The sequence below is a fragment of the Lycium barbarum genome, chromosome 2 (assembly GCF_019175385.1).
Source record: "Lycium barbarum isolate Lr01 chromosome 2, ASM1917538v2, whole genome shotgun sequence".
Lineage (NCBI taxonomy): Eukaryota > Viridiplantae > Streptophyta > Magnoliopsida > Solanales > Solanaceae > Lycium > Lycium barbarum.
Genome location: NC_083338.1, coordinates 28,015,834 through 28,036,498, shown reverse-complemented (window position 1 = coordinate 28,036,498; position 20,665 = coordinate 28,015,834).

The window sequence follows — 20,665 nt, the reverse complement described above, 5'->3', positions numbered from 1 at the left end:
ATATATATATATATATATATATGATGATATGATGATATGGTGGTATGATGATATGATGATATGATGATATGGAGATGATGGTGGCCAGAAGGGCATATTCATTATTACCGAGTCCCTCATTAAAGGGCCGGGACACGTTATATATATATATATATGATGACATGATGATATGGTGATATAATGATATGATGACATGGAAACGGTGGCCAGGAGGGCATATATTCCTTATTACCGAGTCCCTCATTAAAGGGCCGGGACACGTATATGTTTATGTTTATGTTTATGGTGCTATGATTTTAATTACCGAGTCCCTCATTAAAGGGCCGGGACACGTTATATATGTTATATACGGAATGATTATGCAGCTTTGATTACAAAACTGTATAATAACAATGATATGAGAATGATACAGACGAAATGTGTTCAAAGGCAAGTTTTTAAGAAATTCTGGTTGTTGCACTGAGTCCTATATACCTTGTCTCAATATAAGTCTATTACTATGTTTCAAGCTTTACATGCTCAGTACATATTCCGTACTGACCCCCTTTCTTCGGGGGGCTGCGTTCATGCCCGCAGGTACAGACGCTCGTTTCGGAGATCCGCCAGCTTAGGATACCTATTCAGCTATTTTGGACTGCTCCCTTATTCCGGAGCCTAGCTTATGGTATAACTCCCTTATGTTGTATTCATATATGTTTGTTTGGGTACGGCGGGGCCCTGTCCCGCCATATGATACGGTCATTACTCTTAGAGGTCTATGGACATCGGTGTGGGTCTGTTTGTAGTTGTTGATGCGTTTTATGTCTATGACTTATGTTTGGGGCGTACCCATTCGTAATGGCAGCCTTGTCGGCTTGCATATATATGTATGTTTATTATTTTGTATATCGTGGCAGCCTTGTCGGCTTGCGTAGGAAAATATATATATATATATATATATATATATATATATATATATATATATATATATATATGTTGTTGTTTAAAAAGTGCAACTCCTCAGGAGACAGGTGTCTAAGACATACAAAACTTGACAGCTTTAAAATAACGTCCTACCCGTTTTATGTACAAATGAGATCATGACATGCTAATTGCAAATGACTACAGTTAACAGAGAATATGAGTGTCCAACTCGGGCACTAGTCACGACCTACGGGGTTGGGTCGTGACATTACTTTCATAATTATACCAAACTATATAAAAGTCACCTAATTTCCCATAACGACACACAACCATTTTCAATACCAATTCGACTCGTTAAACATTCATTTACGTCATAAATGCCACAACGACGCAACTAACAAACTAAACAAAAATCAAATTCACTACTCCTCCCACACCAATATGGCTCACGGCCAAACACACCCTTCACACACACACACACGGCCATGCTCAACACAACACAATTCCATAATCTTCATGCAACTTTAATCACTACCACATATATACCCATTTCATAACATAAAAACATAGAAATCATACCTTATTCTTGAAATTCCGACTTGCCGTAAACGTCGCTCTCTCGTTTAACTAATTATATCACGTCGGACAGCGTCTTGCACACTCTATGAATACAAGAAGAACAATATTTTTAGATTGGAAACAAAGCTAGGAATTTTTTTTTTGTTGGCTAAGGGGTTCGGCCGAGAGGCCTTTTGAGGTGCTCTCTAATTTTTTTGTGTTTTGATTTGTTTTCTTCTTGAACATTCTAATGATATAGATGACTATATACTTGATTAATTGGTCACATGGAAATCACATGACCACTTAAAATGGGGCTTGGGCCTTGGCCTTTGGCCGGCCACCCCTAACACTTGGGCCTCAATTTTTATTCAAATTTTTCTTGGTCCAATTCGTAAAAATCTTGTTTTTTGTAATTCCCGAAACTAATTTCCGAAATCCAAATTTTCCCTCGGCCTTCCCCGACGTCTTTGCGCCAATACTTTCATAAACGACATAGGTATATTAACTAAAATCAAAGATATGGCCTTATAACATACAAGTCTTAATTATTTTCAAGATTTTAAATTATGCAAAAACACGGGACATAACATTCATATATTCCAAAATTATTTTACTTAGCCATAGCTCGACATACTTATGCTTATTTAACAAGTGCTTCTTCAGAAGTACGAGATGTAACACAGTGCATATGCATTGCATCCATACTTCATACATTATTGCATTGCATTGTACCTTAGGATTCTTGTGATATTCATGTGATATACGGATTCAGATTGGATGTACTGAGACTTAGCACAGTCGGGTTAAGAAGTTATAACATTGGTGATGACTTGTACATGGTTACTGGCTCGTGTTGACTTATACTTTGTTTGTTTACCTGCTTATCTTACTTTATTATCCCGGTATAGGTTAGCTAATATTAGTTGGCCTATGATACCTACTAGTTCGTGTTGTTTGTATTGACCGGTACTTGCTGCATTCTTTTATGAATGCAGAACATCAGGTGGGATAGACATCTACACTTCGTGGCTGAGAGTTCGAGGCTACTGACTCGAGTTTGTTGGGGTGAGCATGTGCACGCTTCGCTACCCAAAGACTCTTCTTCTATTATGTCATACTTTGCTATTCTGAGACATTATTTAGACCATTGATGTATTATTATTACTTACAGACATATAGATTTTAGTTAGATGCTCTTGTATGACCAGACTAGATACTGGGGTGGTTTTTTATTTACATCTGCTCTTATTATCTAATCATATGTCAGACTTACGTTACTTTATTTTCTTTCGCTATTTATAGTGTGTTTGTGAATGTTGGGTTAAAAGTTCGCCTACCGAGGTGGGATAAGTTAGTGCCCGTGAGACTTTGTGAAATTGGGTCATGACAGGTGTGCCTGGCATGGGTGTACCAATGGTAGGTCAACGATTCAGCGGTGGCAGAGTATTATATGTCAATATACGATGATGAGTGTATGTTTGGAAAGGACCATCAGGTTTGGCAAAACGATAGCGATCGTGTGTAACAAAGAAGATGAATTGAGAATAATGATATAAAGGATGAATTTCATGGGAAGCATGTAGCGAGGTAAGATTTCTTAGGGTATTTCGGTACGAGTACTTTTCGTGTTATTGGGAAAGACGCATAAGGAAAAGGATTTGGATACATCACTCTCTACTATTAGGAATGGAACAATTGGTATCTGACGTGCTCGTCAGGATAAGGTTGCAACTTGTACGAGAGTAGGTTTCGTATTCGATCGTGAAAAGTTAAATTGGGCTTCAACGTGACTAGTTGGTAGTGGTTTGTGGATTCTTGAGGGAAGTGGTTATCGGTTCTAGATCAGAAAGCAGGGTTACTTGTGACAAGTGAAGAGTTAGATGTTAGGCAGCTGTGGTTCTGGACCTGCAGTTGTCATGCCCTGAACCAAGGCCTAGGCGTAATACGACACTCGGTGCCTAACTACATGTGACCGAGCAAACCCATAGGCTGGTTGAATCAACATGTGATATGAAAAAATGCTAAAATGAGGAAATAAGTCTAACACATGTGGATCTACTAAAAAGTATGGCTTAATTATATTAAATACTAAAGTTACTGTTTAAGTTTGAAATATCTGGATAAATAGCCAACATGGCTAATACATCAAAGTCTGCTAATATCTGACTGATTGAACTATGTCTATGAAGCCTCTAACGAATACTGAAGAGACAATTGTATAAAACCTGAAAGATTGAAAGCATGATAACACCTCAAAGGAACTGGGGCTCACCAAGCAGCTGATACAAGCAGTCCTAGCTAGCTGGATCGTCAACCTATATATCATTGCTTGCATCGCCAAATTAATTCCCCCAAGAAAATAAAAGGGGCATCAACAAATTTGAATTGTACTTGTATATAATGCAACTGAAAGAAGAAATATAAGTAGTGAAACTGAAAGTGAACTAAACAGGAAGGCAAGGATCTGAAGTACTCAGTGTTCTGATTGAAGAACCACCTGTATAACTGTAAATATAAAATGTCGCCTAGGGCCCAAAAATATAGATACAGGTGTTCAATATTAAACAATTTACAAGACTGAGACTGGGCTATAATTGATAGCATGATAACTGTTTCTGATTATGGAACTTAAGCCAATATCTAATAATGCACTGCCAGAGACATATACGATGTCAATACACAAGTCTATAATGATTACGTACTGAGTTCATGAAATTCAAAATGATCACCATGAATGAAATATGAAACTATAACCCTAGAAGATAGCAGTTCTGCAAGTATTCAAGAAACTAGGGTTAAACCGTATACTGAGTCAAATTACTGATAGGCATGTAGAATGAGGCGTAGGGAGAATCATAAACATTCCATACCAGATATAGTTAGCCTCACATACCTGTGTATGCTCTAAAATATGTAAGAAAGGTCTGAACTTTGAGAAGAATCCCAAAACCCTAAGTCTTGAACCCTTATATGGGTTTTCTTGAAAACCCTAGGTTAAGAACAATGAATTCTTGCTTAATGTTCATAAATATACGTTAGAATCCATTTGGAATAGGTTAGGATTGCTTACCTTAGTGTTCTTGGTAATGAAGAAGAAGAGCAGGTCATTTTAGGGTTCAGGAACTTGAAAATAAGAAAATAAAGCTGAGTCTGCGTATTTATAGTGTTCATTAAAGCAGACAAAGTACGGGCACCAAGTACGTCCCGTACTTTGATGTACAGGCTGCACCTTGTGGTCCGTACCTGGAATGTCAAATTCCAGCGAGTACCTAATTTCCCTGCTGTAATACGGGCACCAGGTACGTCCCGTCCTTCCAAGTGCGTCCCGCACTTGGATCCCGTACTTGGATCCCATACTTTGAAGTACGACCCGCACTTTACCTAAAATTTCCAATTTCCAGCTCCAATACCTCTATCTGATTTTTCCTAGTCTAGAATCATAGTCAAAGCTTATGTTAAAGGTCTTAGGTGTTACATCAGTTAAGGGTAGGTTCACTAGGTCTTCGTGTTTAAAGGAATTGTAAGGATATCGTGGAATCAAAACCTAGCTGATTTGAGAGTTATGTTGTGATCATGTATGGTAGAATAGATATAAGTGTTCAGTGTTCAGTTGGTAAATTTGGTTATGCCGTCGAACAATGGGAGTCGGTGGTTGATTAATAAGAATGTCTCTAGTGTTTGGCAAGTGCGAAGGTTTAGTACTTAAGGAGCTATCGGGTGTCGCACCTAGTATTGGATTAAGGTTGGGAGCTTTGTACTTGTTGAGTTAGTTTCGGCTAGTTCCCTGCTATTACTGGTGTTTCTTCTCGGTTGATTTGATCGAATATAAGGGATAATCGCGTGAATGATTAGAGGTGTTCTGGTTCGACAATTGGGATGCTTGAAGTGGTTAATCAATGATGAGGTTTGAATTAATTCGAGTCATATTGAATATTTCGATACCTGAGTTAAGGGAATTTGAGCAAAGGCACCTTGGTAGAGATACATGGGGACGTTAGTAGGACTGTGTATGTGATACGCTGGATTTAGGAAGTATTCAGTTACAGAGTTGAGTGAGTTAAGGGAACTCTAATGTGTAGAGTATGTGGCCTACTAGTATGTCCAGGATTGACTCGGCTAGTTTGCAAGACTTATGATTATGCGGTGTTCTATTGAGTGGGTTCGAGAAATGGTTAAACGGTGCCAATGATTTTGATCTGATTAGAAGTTGAGTACTTGAAAAGTCTAGAAAAGGGATAGTTGATCGAGAATCGTGAAGAATAAGGTACATCTGCGAAAATTACTTGGGTCTATATAGTTTGTGGTGTTGTTGTCTTGCATAATTCATGTGAGGTATGTTTGTTGAGTAAGCTTAATGAAAGAAGTATATAGAAATGTACTAAGTGATATGAAAGAGTTCTATGAGGTTTCATGATCAACCACTAATGAGAAGCAAATTTCAGGTAACCGACATGTTGAGGCTTGCGGAAGTGGCTTGATTGGTACACAGTTGGGTAATTTCGTAACACTCTTCTGTGGAAGAGTTAGTGTGTTTTAAGAGAAAGAACTTGTGGAAATCCCTATTAAGTGGAGGCTGGAGTATACTTTTGAGATGAGACCGGTGGTGTATTGTGTTACAAGTAATATTGACTAATAGCTTGGCTGAGCACTTTGGGATATTAAGGACGTGGGAGTAGTTGCGCGAGGTTTAGAACTGTAGTTGTAAGATTTGATACTTTTGAAATTGTTTTGGGCATATCAAGGTGTTAAAATGGGAGATTCGATGGTTAAAGGGTTATTATATGAGGCTACAGGTTCTGCATCGAAAAGTTTAGGGTGTATCAGAATTGCGTATCGGGTAAAGGTTGAGAAACATGAAGATTGCAAACATAAGGTACGTTCTTCGGTACTAAGTTGATAGCTTGGTTAGGAATTAGCATTGGAGTCGAGAGTGATACACATGATCGATTTTGCATGAGGAATACATTAGAATTGGCCGCCACAGATATGTGGTAGGACTGTGATTTGGTTTCGGAAACCTGGAGTCAGTTCAAGCGACAACTGGTGGTATTCAGGGGTTGTGCATTCATTCCAGGTCAGCATTATTCGCTTAGAGCTTAATGGACCATGTTTATATTCCAGGAGGACTTATGGGTTTCGTAGAGATTAGAATCATGCATATCTCATAAAATTAATAGAATAAACAAGCCAGCCAACACACACGAATATCAATAAACCACAACAATTCAAGCAAGGATAATCATAATCAAGTCAACAAGATATCAAGAATCATAATCAACGGAAACCACAACAGAAATAAGTTTATCACAATAACCACATAACTGTACATACATGCTAATTGATGTCCTTGCTCAATAGTTATAACCTGCAGGGGACCCATAGTGTCCATGTACCACTCGTTCCGGATCCAACCCTCGGACCCGAGCATAAACCTCCGCTCCAAAACGAACCTCAAACACGGACCATATCAATATACCTCTCATTTTCGAAACAATCCTCGGTCCACGAGCCCATAATGTAGGTCACATTTGTTCCTTTCCATGCCTCGTAAAAGGACAGTGCTTCTTACCTCGTAATTATCAATGGTTAAGTCACCATTTCATATCACAATATCACTGAGAAGATTATATTAGCTTCTCATCATAAACACATCCACTGTAGATTTAAGACACAGGAATAGTGGCACAAAGCCTACACAATCACTCAATCGCATCACATAGGAATTCAACCACAGAATATCATGCATGAAAACTAGACATGTTTTCTCCTAAAAAATTCACAAAACATACAATCAACTAACCAAAGTCTAACTCAAGTAGATCGTAACCTACCTCAAACATAGAGTTGGAACAACGCGAGTCACTTCGCTACAGCTTTTCCTTTCCTTAAAGCCTTAGAACACTCAAAGTCTAGAAATAGAAAGCTCAATGAGTCACAATATCTCAAATCACAAGTACCAATGCAAGCATACCCTTCCCTTTACCCCATTCCAATGGGTGGATGATTTTCTAGGTGTAAAACAACCTACCAAGGTCCTTAGTAATCATTAATCATCAAATTATAATGATATTATAACAACATTCCCACTACAAGCAGTGTTCATGGTCAAGATACCATTTTCATAGAATCCTAGGTCTCAATTCACTTAGTTTATGGCTCGAAGGATTCAATTCATGATTAAAAGAAATTAACCCGAGCCTTTAGATGATACATAAGTGATAATAATCATAACCCATCAAGTTTACAAGGTTTAACAATTTCTAGGGTTTCTATTACAATTCAACCATAGATGTTACACCTCGGAAAAGCCCCCGTACATGTACAAGGGATAGAACAGCAAAGGGTACGAGTGTGTAGTGTTTTATTAAGTAAGGGGTGATGATCCATGAATTTTGGAAATAAGAAGGTAACGGAAAATTTCTCAGCTCAGTGGTCGTGAAGGCACTATACGGCCCGTAAAATGATTTACGGACCATAAAGTGCAGTCGTCCTCCATCGTTCTAAGAATTTTAAGTTTCTGTCCAGTGTTGACATGGTTAAATACGACCCAGTATACGGCCCGTAAACCTCGGTCGTAAACTGCAATATTCCCCAGCCAAAATTCTCTGTTTTGGACATGCTTAAATACAACCAGGGAGGACGGCTCGTAAACTGTGGTTTACGACCACTATTCACCCCGACGAAGGTTCATTAAACATCAGATTTTGGTGATCATTACAAGGGACATAAGCCTCGTTTCACTTCATTTTTCATCCATACACCTCAAGAGACTTCTAGAACCCTCCAAACACTTCATCCAAGAGAATTAAATAAGCATCAAGACCAACAACACTAAATTCATGAAATCAAGTGTAAGAACACATCAAAGGATCATCTAAGTCAAGAAATTCCCAAGAAGGTGAAACTAAGGTTTTGTCTAAGTGAATTATTGCAACTCAAAGCTTGTTCAACCATCATCCAAGGTAAGTTTCATGACCAATTCAAAGTAAGCAAAACACGGATGATGAGCTGAAACCATTAAATGTGGGAAAATTGGAAGAAAATGGTGGATTTCACTTAAGGCGTGTAAACAATGATTGTTGCTTGTAATATTATGAGTATTGTTGTAAACGTTTGGGAGTTGAAATAGAACGGGGGAAAAGTAGTAGAAACAAGGGAAATGCCGCCTAGTTTTCTTTAGGAATAATGAAGCGTTCTCGTAATCCATTAACTAACGTGAGCTTAAATTCTCTCGTGAAGGTGACGACGTGACATCGAAGGAAGACAAGTGAATGACGACTTAGCTAAGCGATCAAGGTATGTGAGGCTAGACCCTTTCTTTCTATGGAATGAATCCCATGACATGATTTCCTCTCTTTCCGTGATTCTCCTATATCCGGAAGTCCAGAGCTTAAGATCATAAATAGTTATACGAGTCAAGAGGTGTGATGTGACGTTCCTATGATGTAAATGATATTGTTCCTTGTAGAAACTCACCTTATACATTGATCCCTTCAAGGTGAGGCAGATGTTGATGTATGTCCATAATAAAATCGAGGGTACACGACCTTACGTCACCTCGATGGGATACAGCTGATCTAGAGTCTTTATGCATGTGTAATAACAAGTATATTTTGATAAGCATAATGTATAAGTATTTTTATAATGAGCATGTCATGATTGCATTCACACCGGGCCTAGTTGGCCGGGCAGACACCGCTTCGGCGGGCGTCGATACAGACATACCATGACCCTTTTGGGCATGGACAGACACCACTAGTGGGCGGCATGAAATGGTACCCCGGACGCGGGAGGCCTGGACGCGGGCTTAGATTATTTATTATCACACCGTTCTGACATGGACGGGCAGCTTGCGTGTCATGCATTTATGATATTATGATAAGTGTGAGTAAGATAGCAGGCAGTACTTCTCTTATGGTTATTATTCAGATTCAGATGTTCTTATTGATGCTCTTACTATACTATTGTTGTTCTTCTTCATTGATTATGCCTCTCATACTCAGTACAATGTTCGTACTGATGTCCTTTTCTTTGGACACTGTGTTCGCGCCCACAGGTAGACAGGGAGACGGGCTTAACCCAGACACTTAGGATCTGTCAGCCGTTGAGAGAGCTCCATTGTCCGGAGGTGCTTATGATTATTCTTTTGGTACATATGCATGTATATATTTTGGGCATGATGGAGTCTTGTTCCATCCATTGTATAGTATGTCAGTAGAGGCTCGTAGATGCGTAGTGTGGGTAGCATGGTCTCATATCTTTCAGGTATATGTGCACTCATTATTTTGATGTACTGAACCTTTCTATACACAAAAGTATTTATGTTTTCACACAAATTATTATCTTTTCCATGTTTTGAGTATGAATGGGATAATAAGGCATTAATCGAGTAAAGAGAGTAATAGAACGAGCGGTGCTCGGCGGTTAGCCCCGGGTATCCGTCGCGGCCCCTAGCTGGGTCGTGACAAAAGTGGTATCAGAGCAGTTCGTCCTAGGAAGTGTCTACGAGCCGTGTCTAGTAGAGTCTTGTTTATGGTCTGTTGCGTGCCACATCAATAAACAAGTGGTACGGGGCATTTAGGAAAATGACCATCTTTCTTCTCATGAGATCGTGTGATAGAGCCATGCATAGGATTTTATCCTTCCCTAAAAGTGCGTTGTGATTTCAGAATGCCGCCGAAAGGAAACGCTACGGCCGACCAGAAGGGCAAAGCTACGTCAAAGAGGCGGGCGGAAAGAGAGCCTTCTGCAAATGTAGAGGAAAGCAAATCACAAAGCGAGACCGTGCTCAATGTAGAAGGGCAAGGAGGAGCCTCAGCTCCAGTCCCTCCACCAGGTGCTTCGGGTCAACAAGTGACCGAGGCTATACACTTACTAACACAATTGGTCGCCGCCCAGGCACAGCGGCAGAATGCGGGCCCGAGTGATCGTTCTGCCAGTATGAGAGCCCGTGATTTCTTGACCTTAAATCCTCCAGAATTTTTCGGGTCGAAGCCGGATGAGGACCCACAAGGCTTTGTTGATGAGATGTCGAGGACGCTAAAACTTATGCATGCTTCTGAGACTGAATCAGTAGAGTTGGCCTCTTCTAGATTCCGCGATGTGGCGGTATTGTGGTATAAAAACTAGATATCATCAAGAGCAGAAAGTGCACCTCCTCCTGTGTGGCAAGAGTTTATTGACGCTTTTATTGGTCACCATTTGCCACCCGAGGTCCACCGAGCTAGAGCGGACAGGTTCCTGAATCTAAAGCAATGAGGTATGAGTGTTCGAGAGTATAGCATGCAGTTAAATTCTTTGTCCAGGTATGCTCGGACTATGGTGGCCGACATGGGAGACCGAGTCCACAGATTTGTGAGTGGTTTAGGGCCACACTTATTTAGATATTGCTTGACAGCCTCTTTGCAAGACGGGATGGATATTTCCCGAATACAGGCACATGCTCAGAATCTTGAGGAACGACAACAGCAGCAAAGAAGTGACCGTGATAATGACAGAAGGCAAGGTAAAAGAACTAGATCTATGGGATCGAGCAGTGAATATAGAGGGGGACCAAGACAGATGCATTCTAGGCACTCAAGTCAGTCAGCGACTAGTGCACCTCCCAGATTCTCAGATAGGAGGATTGATCGCTCTTTCCAGTCAGGACAAGGCCAGAGTTCGAGGGCCTCAGATTTTCAATCCAGGGATTTTAGTCAGCAGAGACCTTTAGTACAGCGGTGCAGCCAGTGCGGTAGATTGCATTCCGGGCCGTGCCGTCAGGGTTCCGATGCTTGCTATGCCTGTGGACAGGCTGGTCATATGATGAGAGATTGCCCTTCAGCGAGAGATAGAGCGGGGACTCACCCCATAGGCTCAGCAGTGGGTTCTTCTTCAGTACAACCGGTAGCACAGACTTCTCAGACTACAACAGGCAGAGGCAGAGGCAGAGGGGGAGCATCTACTTCAGGTGCTGTTCAGCCCCGCATATATGCTTTGGTAGGGCGACAGGATCTTGAATCCTCCCCAGATGTTGTCACAGGTACTTTGACCGTATTTTCTCGCGATGTATATGCTTTGATTGATCCGGGTTCTACTTTCTCTTATGTTACCCTGTATGTGGCTGATAGCATTGGGGTGAAACCCGAGCCGATTAAACCTTTCGAGGTTTTCACTCCGGTTGGTGATCCGGTAATAGCAACGAGAGTGTATAAATATTGTGTCGTTATGATATGTGATCGCCAGACCAAAGCCGATCTAATCGAGCTGGAAATGATAGACTTTGACGTGATCATGGGAATGGATTGGTTGGTCTCGTGCTATGCTAACGTCAATTGTTGGACGAAAATGGTTCGATTTCGGTTTCTGGGAGAGCCCGTACTTGAATGGAAGGGTAACACTACATCCCCAAAGGGTAGGTTTATTTCCTACCTTAAGGCAAGAAAGATGATAGCCAAGGGCTACATTTACCATCTAGTTCGAGTTCATGATATCGAGGCAAGGCCGCCGACTTTCCAATCTGTTCCGGTGGTAAATGAATTCTCAGATGTATTTCCAGATGACCTACCAGGTCTTCCTCCAGAAAGGGAAGTCGATTTTGCTATCGATGTATTACCAGACACCAAGCCCATTTCTATCCCTCCATACCGAATGGCTCCAGCAGAATTGAAGGAGTTAAAGGTACAACTGAAATATTTACTTGAGAAGGGGTTTATAAGGCCTAGTTCATCACCGTGGGGAGCACCGGTCTTGTTCGTGAAAAAGAAAGACGGATCCCTACGAATGTGTATCGACTATAGGAAATTGAATAAGGTGACGATAAAGAATAAGTATCCTCTCCCCAGAATTGATGATTTGTTTGATCAGCTACAGGGCACTAAGTGGTTCTCCAAGATAGATCTGAGATCGGGTTATCATCAGGTGAGAATTAGAGAAGCAGATATTCCCAAGACTACCTTCAGGACAAGATATGGTCACTACGAGTTTCGAGTGATGTTGTTTGGGTTGACAAATGCCCCGGTGGTGTTCATGAACTTTATGAATAATGTGTTCAGGCCATTCTTGGATCTCCTCGTGATAGTATTTATCGATGATATTCTGTTATATTCCCACACAGAATCAGAACATGCAGATCATTTAAGAATTGTTCTTGGCGTTCTTCGAGCTCGAGAATTATATGCGAAGTTCTCAAAGTGCGAATTTTGGCTAAATTCTGTGGCATTCTTGGGCCATGTTATTTCAGACGATGGCATCCGAGTCGACACTCAGAAAATTGAAGCTGTGAAGACTTGGCCAAGGCCTACGACGCCTACAAAAGTTCGTAGTTTCCTAGGCTTGGAAGGATATTATAGGAGATTCGTAGAGGGCTTCTCTTCTATTTCAGTCCCATTAACGAAGCTAACCCAGAAGTCTGCGAAATTTCAGTGGAACGATGCATGTGAGCATAGTTTCCAAGAATTGAAAGACAGATTGACCTGAGCTCCAGTGTTAACACTTCCAGAAGGGCCGGATGGTAATGTTGTGTATTTTGATGCTTCCGGTGTGGGACTAGGATGTGTACTGATGCAGCATGGCAAGGTTATCGCAAATGCTTCGAGACAGTTGCGGAAACATGAACAAAATTACCCAACTCATGACCTCGAATTGGCTGCGGTTATCCATGCCTTAAATATATGGAGGCATTATTTGTACGGTGTACACGTCGATATCTATACAGATCACAAGAGTCTTCAACATATTTTTAAGCAGAAGGAGTTGAACCTACGGCAGAGGCGGTGGTTAGAATTGTTGAAGGATTATGACGTGGATATCTTGTACCATCCTGGAAAAGCGAATGTGGTAGCCGACGCTCTTAGCCGTCGATCAATGGGTAGTTTATGTGGAGTTCCTTCAGAGAAGAAAGAAATGATTCGTGAGATTCATCAATTAGCAAGCCTTGGGGTACGTGTAACTGATTCGGGTAATGCGGGAATTAGTGTCAATGATCCTACGGTCTCGCCTTTGAATGCGGAGATAAAAGAACGCCAGTATAAAGATCCACAAATGTGTCATCACAGGGATGTATCCCGTGGAAAAGAGAAGTCTCCATTCGAAGTTTCCGTAGATAGGGTTCTTAGATACCGAGACAGACTGTGTGTACCGAATGTGGCAGATTTACGTCAGCGGATTCTAGAGGAAGCATATCATTCTCGGTATTCCATTCATCCAGGTACGACCAAAATGTATCATGATCTTAAAGTGATATATTGGTGGGATGGCATGAAACGAGACATAACAGCATTTGTGGCACATACCCAAATTGCCAACAAGTAAAAGCAGAACATCAGAAGCCAGGAGGCTTATTGCAAGCAATGGAAATTTCTACCTGGAAATGGGAAGAGATTAATATGGATTTTATCGTGGGACTACCTCGTTCCCGAGGCAAATACGACTCAATATGGGTGATCGTGGACAAACTCACGAAAGCAGCTCATTTCCTCCCAGTTAGAACTACGTATTCGGCGGAAGATTATGCCAGGCTGTATCTTAAAGAAATTGTATGGCTTCATTTAATTCCTCTGGCCATTATTACAGACAGAGGTACTCAGTTTACAGCCAAGTTTTGGAAATCTTTTCAAGAAGGGCTAGGTACTCAAGTAAAGTTCAGCACGGCATTTCACCCACAGACTGACGGGAAAGCCGAACGTACTATTAAGACCTTGGAGGATATGCTATAAGCGTGTGTGTTGGATTTTGGTGGTAGTTGGGAAGAGCATTTACCCCTCATTGAATTTTCCTACAACAACAGCTTCCATTCCGGTATTCAAATGGCCCCGTATGAAGCATTATATGGGAGGAAATGTAGATCCCCAATTGGATGGTTTGAAACCGGAGAAGTACAATTGTTAGGCCCTGACTTGATCCAACAAGCAGTTGAAAAAGTTAAAGTGATCTGAGACCGACTGTTAACAGCCCAAAGTCGCCAAAAGTTCTATGCGGACAATCGCCAACGAGACCTGGAGTTCCAAGTTGGTGATTGGGTGTTTCTGAAAGTATCACCGATGAAAGGGGTGATGAGATTTGGCAAGAAAGTGAAGCTAAGTCCCCGATATATTGGACCCTATAAAATTGTCCGTAAAGTGGGCCAGGTAGCCTATGAGTTGAAATTACCTTCGGAGCTTGAAGCAGTTCATCCAGTATTTCATGTGTCGATGCTCCGCAAGGGTATTAGAGACTAGTTCCGGTAGAGGATGTGCAAGTGACAGAGAAGCTGACATATAAAGAAGTACCTGTTGTTATTTTAGACCGACAAGTGCGGAAACTTCGGAACAAAGAAGTAGCCTCAGTGAAAGTCCTATGGCGAAATAGCAGTCGAGAAGAAATTACTTGGGAAACGGAAGAGAAGATGAAATCCAAGTACCCGCATTTGTTCCAATCTCCGGAAGAGGTTCATGACGAGCCACCGAGGTTATAAGGTATGTGTACTTTATTTTTATGTTTTGGTCGTGTGTGGCCAAAGAGAAATTGCTATTATGATGTAGCCATGTGAGGCAAAGATATTGTGGGTTGTTGTGGCAGGTAGGTAGTGCCCAATGTATAAAGGAAACTCTGGCGAAATCTTTCTAGGATTCCCGAGTATTTTAACATTCGAGGACGAATGTTTCAAAAGGGGGGGGGGGGGAGAATGTTACACCTCGGAAAATCCCCCGTACATGTACAAGGGATAGAACAGCAAAGGGTACGAGTGTGTAGTGTTTTATTAAGTAAGGGGTGATGATCCATGAATTTTGGAAATAAGAAGGTAACGGAAAATTTCTCAGCTCAGTGGTCGTGAAGGCACTATACGGCCCGTAAAATGATTTACGGACCGTAAAGTGCAGTCGTCCTCCATCGTTCTAAGAATTTTAACTTTCTGTCCAGTGTTGACATGGTTAAATACGACCCGGTATACGGCCCGTAAACTGGTTTACGGACCGTAAACCTCGGTCGTAAACTGCAATATTCCCCAGCCAAACTTCTCTGTTTTGGACATGCTTAAATACGACCAGGGAGGACGGCTCATAAACCAATTTACGGCTTGTATACTGTGGTTTACGACCACTGTTCACCCCGACGAAGGTTCATTAAACATCAGATTTTGGTGATCATTAAAAGGGACTTAGGCCTCATTTCACTTCATTTTTCATCCATACACCTCAAGAGACTTCTAGAACCCTCCAAACACTTCATCCAAGAGAATTAAAGAAGCATCAAGACCAACAACACTAAATTCATGAAATCAAGTGTAAGAACACATCAAAGGATCATCTAAGTCAAGAAATTCCCAAGAAGGTGAAACTAGGGTTTTGTCTAAGTGAAGTATTGCAACTCAAAGCTTGTTCAACCATCATCCAAGGTAAGTTTCATGACCAATTCATGTTGTTTGAGGTATTGGAAGACCTAGATACTTAAAGGGTACAAAAACATAGAAAATGAGTCTTGCAGGGGTGAATAGTGGCACACTTGAATAGTAATTTCACGGGATCATGAATGTTGATGTGTTATGATTATGAATACGTTCTAAATAACGTATAGACCATGGAATGGGGGTGAAGTAAGCAAAACACGGATGATGAGCTGAAACCATTAAATGTGGGAAAATTGGATGAAAATGGTGGATTTCACTTAAGGCGTGTAAACAATGGTTGTTGCTTGTAATATTATGAGTATTGTTGTAAACGTTTGGGAGTTGAAATAGAACGGGGGAAAAGTAGTAGAAACAAGGGAAATTCCGCCTAGTTTTCTTTAGGAATAATGATGCGTTCTCGTAATCCATTAACTACCGTGAGCCTAAATTCTCTCGTGAAGGTGACGACGTGACATCGAAGGAAGACAAGTGAACGACGACTTAGCTAAGCGATCAAGGTATGTGAGGCTAGACCCTTTCTTTCTATGGCATGAATCCCATGACATGATTTCCTCTCTTTCCATGATTCTCCTATACCCGGAAAGTCCAGAGCTTAAGATCATAAATAGTTATATGAGTCAAGAGGTGTGATGTGACGTTCCTATGATGTAAATGATATTGTTCCTTGTACACACTCACCTTATACATTGATCCCTTCAAGGTGAGGCAGATGTTCATGTATGTCCATAATAAAATCGAGGGTACACAACCTTACGTCACCTCGATGGGATACAACTGATCTAGAGTCTTTATGCATGTGTAATAACAAGTATATTTTGATAAGCATAATGTATAAGTATTTTTATAATGAGCATGTCATGATTGCATTCACACCGGGCCTAGTTCGCCGGGCAGACACCGCTTCGGCAGGCAGCGATACGGACATACCATGACCCTTTTGGGCATGGAATGACACCACTAGTGGGCGGCATGAGATGGTACCCCGGACGCGGGAGGCCTGGACGCGGGCTCCGATTATTTATTATCACACCGTTCTGACATGGACGGGCAGCTTGCATGTCATGCATTTATGATATTATGATAAGTGTGAGTAAGATAGCATGCATTACTTCTCTTATGGTTATTATTCAGATTCAGATGTTCTTATTGATGCTCTTACTATACTATTGTTGTTCTTCTTCATTGATTATGCCTCTCATACTCAGTACAATGTTCGTACTGACGTCCTTTTCTTTGGACGCTGTGTTCGCGCCCACAGGTAGACAGGGAGGCGGGTTTAACGCAGACACTTAGGAGCTGTCAGCCGTTGAGAGCACTCCATTGTCCGGAGGTGCTTGTGATTATTCTTTTGGTACATATGCATGTATATATTTTGGGCATGACAGAGTCTTGTTCCGTCCATTGTATAGTATGTCAGTAGAGGCTCGTAGATGCGTAGTATGGGTAGCATGGTCTCACATCTTTTATGTATATGTGCACTCATTATTTTGATGTACGAAACCTTTATATATACAAAAGTATTTATGTTTTCATACAAATTATTATCTTTTCCATGTTTTGAGTATGAATGGGATAATAAGGCATTAATCGAGTAAGGAGAGTAATAGAACGAGCGGTTAGCCCCGGGTACCTGTCGAGGCCCCTAGCTGGGTCGTGACAATAGAACACCCATAAGAGTGATGATAATCATGAAGATGCTACGGAATGGTTGGGAGGATTAAATGAAACTTACCTCTCAAGAGTTTTCTTGTCCTAGCTTGAAAATTCACCCTTGGTGCTTGTGGGGAACTGTGTTGGCGTATTATGAATAAAACCATGAGACTAAGTCTTTAAAACACGGATTCTGTCCCCCCGTCGACCACTACGGCGGTCGTTTCACCACTACAGCGGTCCTGCTATAGGGGCCAAGTGACCGCTATAGAACCCAACAAAAATCCGCTCACCGCTATAGCGGTATCACCGTAGCGGGCAATCGCCCGCCGTAGCAGCTACAAGAGAAATGGCTGGCCGCTAGGAGCGGTTGGCCCACCGCTACAGCGGTATTGCCACAGTGGTACTCCCACCGCCGCAGTAGTGCCTCTAGGGCAGTGAGCTCGACTTTTGTCCAGTTTCCCCCCCTTTCACTTCACATTTCATCCGAGGCCTCACCAATACAAACAAAATATTCACACGGACATAAAAACACCATACGAATTCACCCATGGCCTCGGAATTCCCAATGGAGTTCTAATTTCCTACGCCCCCCCCCCCCCCCTGACAGACTAAATACAATGAAACAACCATCACAAGCAAGTCAAATTTCAGCTCTTAAGCTTACAAAATCGAGTTCTTACTTGCTCGTCCTACCCTTGGGAAGGTTTTATTTTGTGGGGTAACCCTACATTTTCCATAACGACCGGAAGGGTCAGTACAACAGATACTAATTAAAACATCGTTCGTCCCTGAACGAACAAAGGTGAGTAAACTAGGATAAATTACCTATCTCGGTGAAAAGATGAGGATACTTGCTACGCATATCAGATTCTGCTTCCCAAGTAGCTTCCTCTACCGGACTATTATTCCACTAGACCTTCAGAGAGGCTATTCCCTTGGACCTCAACTTGCGGACATTCCTATCTAAGATAGCAATGGGCTCCTCCTCATATGACAAATTCTCATCTAATAAAACCGAATTCCAATGGATTATGTATGAACCATCCCCATGGTACCTCTTCACCATCGCAACGTGGAACACCGGATGAACGCCTGATAAACCTGGAGGCAAAGAAAACTTTTAAGCCTCCTCCCCCATACGCTTGAGTATCTCAAATGGACTAATGTACCTCGATCTAAGCTTTCCCTTCTTTTCGAACCTCATCACACCTTTCATGGGTGAGACCTTCAGCAACACTTTCTTTCCCTCTGCAAACTCAAGATGTTGGACCTTGCGGTCCGCATATTCCTTTTGCCTGCTCCGGGATGCTAGGAGCTTTGCTTGGATCACCTTTACCTTCTCTAGGGACTCCCTCAGAAGATCAGTGCCCTAAGGGCTCACCTCAAATGCATCAAACCATCCAATTGGAGACCTACACCTCCTTCCATACAACGCCTCAAACGAAGCCATATCGATACTATTGTTATATGCAAATTTGGTCAAATGTAAGAACTGGTCCCAATGCCCTCCAAAGTTTATCACACACACACGAAGCATGTCTTCAAGGACCTGAATAGTCCACTCAGACTCCCCGTCAGACTGTGGGTATTCCACTAGTATTTTTGCCTCAATTCCCGATACATCTTAGTAGTGTCAGGATGAATAGAATACCTTGAACTATCAGCTTCGGTCAGAATGATCTTGATCAAATCACCCACACGTGGCACACATACTCTCCCTTTAATTAGAGACACGCCTTCCTCATAAATCACGGCCTCTGTGGCCTTACGATGCAACACCTTATCACGTATTTTACACAACTTAGCATCCTCAAACTGTTTAGCCTTAATCTGGTCTAAAAATGACGACTGAGCCTCAACACAAGCCAACATCCTGTCTATTTGGAAATATCCAGCCTCATAAAACTGTTAGCCAGAGTCTAACCTCTCTAGACAATGGATGCTCTGAAGAAATCAAACGAGCCAGACTCCCCATACTAGCCGACTTCCTGCTCAGTGCGTCAGCCACTACATTTGCCTTACTAGGATGATACAGAATGGTGATGTCATAGTCCTTCAGTAGTTCCATCCATCTTCGCTGCCTAGAGTTCAGATCCCTCCAAATGAACACATGCTGCAAACTGCGATGGTCTATGTACATCTCATAATGGACACCGTACAAGTAGTGTCTCCAGATTTTCAACGCGAACACCGCCGCTGCCAACTATAAGTCATGAGTAGGATAGTTCTTTTAGTGCACTTTCAGCTGCCGAGAAGCATAGGCAATCAACTTCTTTTTCTGCATCAAAACAGCACCCAAACCAGAACGTGAAGCATCACAATAAATAATAAAATCCTTGCCCTCCACAGGCAATGCTAGTATAGACGTTATAGTCAACAATTTCTTGAGCTTTTGAAAGCTCTCCTCACATCGTCAAACTACTGAAACAGTACCTCTTTCTAAGTCAAGCGAGTCAAATGAGAAGCAATAGAGACAAGCCCCTTCACAAACCGACTATAGTAGCTTGCCAGACCCATGAAGCTACGGATCTCTATCACTGATGTGGGCCTAGCCCACTCCCTGACTACTGGAATTTTCTAAGGATCTACCATAATACCATCCTTCGAAATAACATGCCCTAAGAAAGACACAGAGGACAACCAGAATTCACACTTGAAGAATTTAGCATACAACTCCTTCTCTCGCAAACCCCAAGAGAAATTCTCAAATGTTTCTTATGCTCTTTCTTACTTGTAGAGTGCACCAGGATATCATCAATGAACACTATTACAAAAGAGTCCAAATAGGGCTTAAACACACTGTTCATGAAATCCATGAACGTAACTAGGGCATCAATAAGCCCAAAAGACATAACTAAGAACTCGCAGTGTCCATACCAGGTCTGAAAGGCTGTCTTAGGAATATCCTCCGCCCAAATCTTCAACTGGTGATACCCAAACCTGAAGTCAATCTCAGAGAACACAGAAGCTCCCTTTAACTGATCAAACAAGTCCTCAATACGGGGAATTGCATACCTATTCTGGATAGTTACCTTATTTAACTGACGGTAATCAATACACATACGCATAGACCCGTCCTTCTTCTAAACAAACAACACAAGAGCACCCCACGGAGAGGCACTCGGGCGAATAAACCCCTTACTCAGAAGATCTTGCAACTTCTCTATCAATTCCCTAAATTCT